The following is a 7,617-nucleotide window of genomic DNA, read 5'->3' as shown; positions in this document are numbered from 1 at the left end:
TTTTGTCACAATATAACTAAGCAAAGGTTTTCAATCTTTATAATGTGTATGTGGTAAACTAAACGTATGAAAAAAAAGCATGATAGCGTGTCTTTGTGTCTATCTAAGTTTTAAAGTGTTAGTCTTTACAACCCGATTGAGCTAACTGCGCCCCTCGGAATGCGGCTCTCCCTCCCACTTACGGCCGGTTCACACATGTCTCCGTTTTACAGTATGTCACAGTATTCTGTATACAGTGTCATGTGTGAAGTCGCTCATACAACTACATACACCATCGACGGAAAAAAACGTACACTATACAACGGAACAGTAAAACGGAGACATGTGTGCACCGGCCGTTACCCGCACACACACGGGGCATTCGTCCTCTCCGTACCAGCCGGGCTTGGATGAGCGCCGTGATATACTTTATCGACGTCGAAATGTATGGACAAAGTCGATAAAATGGCGTGATAACTGCTTATCGCGGCGTGCATGCTCGGCCTATAGAGCGTCGATGTGACGTCACAGCTGCCAGGTGCGCAGATCTCGCGGGTTGTAGTATATACCTAAGGAATAATTATTTTTCAGGATATCATCAGCAAGTTGTTCAAATTTTTAGCCCTTAAGGTATTGGCTTCTAGTTTTACTGTCTCTAAAAAAATCTGGCACCAATTTTTTTACTTTTATAATGTGATAAACAACGAATGTTTGAACTCAAATATAAGTATGTAATCTATAAGTATTTGTAATAAATATCAGTTAAAGTTTACAATAAATAAACTCTATTTATGTGAGTACTATTCTCGTTTATTTAGTTTTTTATGATACCAAGACCGATTGTATCCGAGACTGATCGATTTATTAGTATGATTAATGTTATTTATTATTATACAGGGTGTCCCAAAAACAATGGATAACCCTATAACCATCGATAGGCCTCGCCATGGTCTCCCTAACGTCCAATTTTGACCCCAGTAAAAATATCACCGTTTTCATGATTTTTAAGTTTTTGTGCATTTTTAGAAAATTGCCACCTGCGATTACTTTTTCTCATGCCATTTCTACAAATGAGGATACTTTTCAATCTAGTTTTTTTCCTTATCACAAGGGATAGTTGGGCTATCAAAAGAAAAGATTAAAGTTCAACAAACTAGTTTAAAAGTATGAAAATTTTAAGAAATTGCAGAGAAGAAGGAAAAATTAATTCATTGTCTTGCACTTTTGATCAGCCGAGGCGGCTCTGCCTGTCCTGGCTCAGATGTACGCGTGGAATAATGGAGCTTCACCGTATAGTTTTCCTGTAAGTAAATAGCTTCTTCTATCAACTTCGAACTCCTACGTTATTCTGATCAGTTTCGTTGCGGATTCAATGACACCTTAACTTGACCTTTGGGATAAACTTGACCTTCACTGGTTGGGTTTTTATTGGCGGTCAAGCTGTAGATCCTGGCTACACAGGAGTTGCAGTAGTCTCCCGTACTTTTATCGTCGAGTTGATACAAGTAGGGTCACAACTCCTGCTATCAGATATTAAGAGCTTCTATAATTGTTAAATCGGTTGGACGACTTCACATGCTCTATAGCGCACGTAGCCACATATGTATCAGGCATTCAGGTTAATAATCGAACTAAACCACAATGTGGTAAGCTCCCAAGGTCGACTCATGCAAAATTATATTGCGTATTGTGAAATAAACGTAGATAATTAAATTAACAATTTACATGATTCAGTTTAGTTAAGAGTTTATTCACTTGCCTTGATTTACCGGGAAAATGCCAACAATTTTTAGCTTCACTCTATTGGAAATCTTTTAAACATATTATACAGGGTGTTTGGCGCATCGTGTGCCAAAATAATTTGGCGGATAGAATGGTTCATTTCGTATATTTTCAGCCCCCATAACACGTTCCATGCCAGGCGACTACTTTTAAATTAATTGTTTTAGTAATTTCACCAAAATACCCAAATCGCATAATTTAATTTCGATTTAAAAAAAAAACTACTAGGTGTAGCTTCAAAGTAAATATTTTGTTTTGACGTGCATTGATGTAGGGTTGCATCAAATCTAAATTTACTGGCAAATATCATCTAGGTTTTTTTTAATTCAACTTTGAAGATTTCCGAAAATATAAAAATGGACTGAACATTTAAGTTTACATGGCTATAAAAAAATAAATATAAAAGAGATAGCGATCTTCGGATTTTATCAAAACTTCTCTAGTCTATCCCCATTCAAATGGTATACTAATCTTGTTTAAATAATAACAACAACTTCACAAATTCCTTAAATTAGTGCATTGACTCTACTCGGACTAATTTGCGAAATTTGTGGTTATAGGCCCTTTTTGTGTGAATAGCACGTTAAACACCTAACAGGTAAACATTATTAATCTTATGCAATGTAAAAACCTTTTCCCTATCGTTTTTCAATGTGGATTTCTTGAATTTGAGGACGAAAATAATTATTTTGATCGTTTATTAATTATTACAAATTTTGTTTAAAATGTTCGCCTCGGCAACGTATACACTCACGACATCTTCTTCTAATTTCGATNATGGTTACAGGGTTATCCATTGTTTTTGGGACACCCTGTATTGTTACCGATGAATTTAATGAGATCCATTTTATGTACTTTTTATAAGTATTCTTTGGAATGTATCGTGGATCTGCCTTATTATAAGTTATTGTGAAAATAAACGGGTAGTTTATATTAATTAAGTGGTTTTATTTTTATTTAAGTTGTAATACTTAATCTCAACTAGAGTTTATTGCATATTTATTGCACAGTAAAGTACTTAATCCTTAAACTGGCATAAGAATCAAATATTTTTAATAATTGGATCTCAACAGTATCTTTTCAGCATAAAGTTCAAATTGATTTGGGTAGCATAATATGACCGCAACTTGCTTATAGAATAGAAGTGAACAACACACCTGTACAAAACATTAAAAATATAAGTAGCGCCATCTATTAAATACAAATAAAGGTCTTCTTTTGAATACAAAATGTTAATACAAACACCGTGCCATCTACATGTAGAACTCGTAGTCACAAACTCTACCCTCTGCTGTTACTAGCGCATAGCGAGAAACATTTTTACAAAGTTAAGTGTAGATGACGTTATGTGTACGTCTTGATTCAATTGAAAGTAAAAAATAATTTAATTACGAGTACATACTTAATGATAAAAATCATTATAAAAGTTTTAAAAAAATCGTGTTCTGTTCATTAAAAATTCCACTACAGTTATGTAAAGCAAGCTTAATTAAAAAATTCAAAAAGTTTTTTATTAAAAAAATATGGATTAATCATTTTTTAGTTCGTAAATAAAAATCACTAGCGTTTTTTAAAACATGATGCAGTTAAGTTGGCTCCTTACTTGTTCTGTTACTAACAAATATGTATAATATTTTTATTTTGCTTTTATGGCTGGCACATTTAGCACCTCCTTTTTGGAAAAAAAAGTAACGTTCCCTTGTGTTAATGACCTGAGGTGTCTGATTTATCTAGTTCTTTCATATAATTATCGTATACTAACCCGTTGACCGATCGTTAAAAAATATCAAAAAAGTGTCATTAGATCTATCCACCGAAGGGTTAAAAGTGACAAATGAGCTCGTCATTATTTAGCGATCAAGATAATGCCAATCCGATCCAGGTGACGATGGAGGCGGTTATTGACACTTTTTTTGGGCTTGTTAAGGCTGAGACAAAAGAGGTGTTGACTTTGACGTGCCGGTAACCTGTTTGTAACCCTTTTGCATTTAAGGGTTAAGCATCGATTTGTTTCGGACAGCCTCACAGGTTTAAAGAAGGCTGCGGTCGCGGGTTCCTTACAAGATGTACACGTTCGGATTTTACAAAACTCCACCCCTAAGGGAGCAAAACGGGGATTGGAAGTTTACTTTGTATAAAAGTTAAATTTCATGCGGGCGAAGACGTGGGCAAAAGTTAGTTTCATAAAATATAGGTACAAGCCACAGTGTTTAGCCAATTTAGCGAGTAAGGAAGGATATTGACACTCGAAATCATTACTTCAAAGGATCTAAGACAATTTTATATAAAATTAAAACCATAACACATTAAAATTCATTGTATCCAAATGAAGTATTTCTGTGAGTCAAGTACAGTCACAGGCAAAAAGTTGTTGTAGCTTACACGAAAAAAGTTGGTCAGTCATCAAACCCGAGTCTCTTGAAAATGCTGTGATAAACATTTATGGGGAAATAATAGCGGCTAGATCACCGCCAAAAAACTGCCTCATGGTAAAAAACAGCAGGTACGGGTATTAGAGGACTGTATTAAGTTTCGGAGCTTTGGGAAAGCTTCCCTACATTTTTGGTTAATAGAGCTGCCTCAGGGATATTTATTTATTTTATTTTATTTATTAGGACAACCAACAAGACAAACACGCATACATGAAATTACTATGACTAAAAGTGCTTAAAACTAAGTGCTGTCTTAATTAAAGGCTGCCACGGCATGCAATGTGGACAGTTGCAAATATAAAAACTAAGAGATAGGTAGTGAAAATTTGAAATGTAATGAACATTATGAATAAATTTCTTATACATTATTTACGTATTTGCTGTGGCTGTAAGGGACCTCAGCACAAATTTCGTAGTGTAATAGTGCGATAATAAACCAAGCTAAAAAGCTGTGAAAATAACTTAGGTGACCTATAAGTAGTCGTGGATTTTGTAGTGATATTGTATGTATAATAATTTTATTTCAAAGATGTACGTACTTTGGTCACAGTTTATAGTTGTAACTTTGCACAAATAGCCGAATGGTGTCAGTGCTGGACTGCACATTTTTGATCGATAGGTATATTATTTTTATATATGTAGTTTAAACACCATCATAGTTAATAGGACTGATGCCGTGATGAAGCCACTCCTAATAAAAGCATATTTTAACTTAGCTAGAAGATCTAGGAAGGACTATTAAAAAAAAGTAGAGCAGATGTAGTCGGTCAGTTTCGCATGCTATTAACTAAATAAATAAATAATAAATAAATCTTTATTCGCAACAAAAGCACTTACATGCACAAACATTGTTGCGTTAGCAACTGCATTAGTCAAGGACTGTGTCGCAATGAGGGTTTTCGCGATTGAAAAATCCGCCTGATCGCGGGACGTGGATGTGGGGTCTGACTGCTGCGTGATTGGTGGATTTTGACATATCTGTCAATGTCATGTCAAAAATAACCAATCATGCAGCATTTGGACCTCGCGTCTACGTATTGCCATCTGGCGGATTTTTCAATCGCGAAAACCCTTATTGCTAGCGCCCACCTCATACAGGCTGACATTGCAGACTTAAAAGTATTTTTGTTTTGATGAACTTCAATAGTTGTTTACTATGTCGTTACATTTTTTTTCAAACGGACTTACTTTTACAGATCTCTAGGGACAACGCCCAACATATTGCGCGTCGGTTAGCTAATTAAAATAATTCCACATAACGGGGCATTAATGGTGCACTACCGTCTACCCTTCAGAAGGGGTGGATTCCTGTATCATTCGATTCGAGTTTATTTCAATTTAATATAAATATCGTAATTTATGTAGGACATCTAGTTCGTGGCAACTCGTTTGAAACTAAAACCATAATATTATTTATTTTTAAGAACGTCATCAGCCTATTGATCTCAATAGACCGGGAAGGTGTGAAGTCACATGTCAATAAGGTATTGAGCATGACCACCGTACCAGTAATAATTATAGTGGATCTGTGCCTGCACAAAGAATAATGCAGCAATAAATATTTTGTAAAGCGCACTATGCGAGGACATATTTCAAATTTCTTTGAAATACCATAATTATTTACAGTTATTAATTAAAATGATTATACAAATGTAACATTACTAGTGGTAGTGTAACAAATGACAATATGAGGGTAGTTGGAAATTGTCAAGCCTACCCGAACGGACGACGCAGCGAGGCGCCAGTCTGCTTGTGACCACGGCTGCAGCATAGCAGCCGAAACGTCAAGCCGTGAGTACATAATGTAACTCAATAATAAATGTCGCGTTAAGACCCGTGTATTTCTATTGAAACGCGAAAGTTTAAAATCAGATCAAATGTCTAATATGTATTACTATCGAGCGACACCAAAATAGTTCATTACGCACCCCATTTCGTGTTAACCCCGATGTTATCGACGGGGCAGTATGGTTGACCTTGCTCCTTGTTGACTTCTGGATGGTTCGCTTTTAATATGGTCATAAATATTGTAATAAGGGAATAATCAAATACAAATTGAAGAAGTTCTGAGGATCACAGCCATGACAAGAGACAAGCTTCTATCTGTTTCGGTTGCTTTCTTTTGAATCTATCGTTTGTGTTTTAAGTGTACGTCACTACCTTGTTTAATATACCACGCAATTTTGTATACCCATTCTTATAAGATACACTATACAAGAATGCGTGGTAAATTCAGTGAACTGCTCCTGAATCAATACTACTGCTATTTTTATTTATTTATGTTAACCGGCAGACAGTGGTGACTGAGTTTGTTGCGGCGTTTCTTCTCAGCACTTGCCAAATGTTGGTCTCGAAGCGCTGGTAGGGTAAAAAGATTATGAGACATGTAGAGGCTCCTTAAGAGCAAAATATCTGACGATTTGTAAGTAATATTTAATAGTCTAAACAAATAAAGAAATGTTGACTTTGACTTTGATTTAAATCTTGGAAGATACTTAATTTTAGGCTTTAAAAGCTGCTTGAGACTTGTAATATGGCTTTAAACTCTACCATCTACATGGATCATGTTAGCCCATTTGGGTTTTTACTTGTCCGTGCTTTAATGTTATTAAAAAAGCAAAGCAGAGTAAAATAGACGTCTTACTGCAGAACACAAAGTCTCATCTCAACCTTTGGATGGTTCAGACCATAATATTATTATACCTGCGGGTCCAATGTGGATTGGTAGAGAAGTAAGAGGGGAAGAAGCTTACTGATTCCCTAAAGCCCTAGTCTTAGGCTAGGCGTATTGACTAATATCAAGTGATACCATATTAAGATTAGTCGGAACAAACTACCTTTTCTCGTCACTAAATATTCATTAAAAATTTAGGGTTTCGCAGCCAGCACACAGCCAGTAAGGAACCCTTGTAGCTAATTATTCCAACTGCAATTGTATCTCAGTTTCAGACAGAGAAATCATCTCCAAACGAAAAAAAACTATCGACCTTTGAAACAAAAAAGCTTCCTAGCACGTGTGCACAGGTGGGCATGACGCGTGGTAACGGCCCGGCCATATGTCACCGGTCGCGGGTTCTATGCCGGCCGGTGGCAGTTAATTGTTTCGCAATGTTTTGGGGATGCCAATTATTGGGTTAGGTGGGGGAGGTGGTGGGTGAAAGGTTTCTTTGGAGGATATAATTTTTTTTAAACGAATATCAAGACTTGATTCAAAACTTAAACGGAATGTACTTAGTGATCAATGGCTTATTTTGTGGATTATTTTTTTTACTAAATCCAAGCTCGTAGATTCTAACATACTTACCTACCTACTCACAAAATTGAGGTACATACAATCTGTCTTAAGTCTAAGAATAAGTGCAAGCGTGTGCTCGGTTTTGATATTGAAATTCCATCAATAACATACTTAAATCTATGCTTGATT

Source organism: Ostrinia furnacalis, unplaced genomic scaffold (assembly GCF_004193835.3).
Source record: "Ostrinia furnacalis isolate ACB-3 unplaced genomic scaffold, ASM419383v2 OfSCF1166, whole genome shotgun sequence".
In the NCBI taxonomy this organism is placed as follows: domain Eukaryota; kingdom Metazoa; phylum Arthropoda; class Insecta; order Lepidoptera; family Crambidae; genus Ostrinia; species Ostrinia furnacalis.
This window is presented reverse-complemented; position numbering follows the sequence as displayed.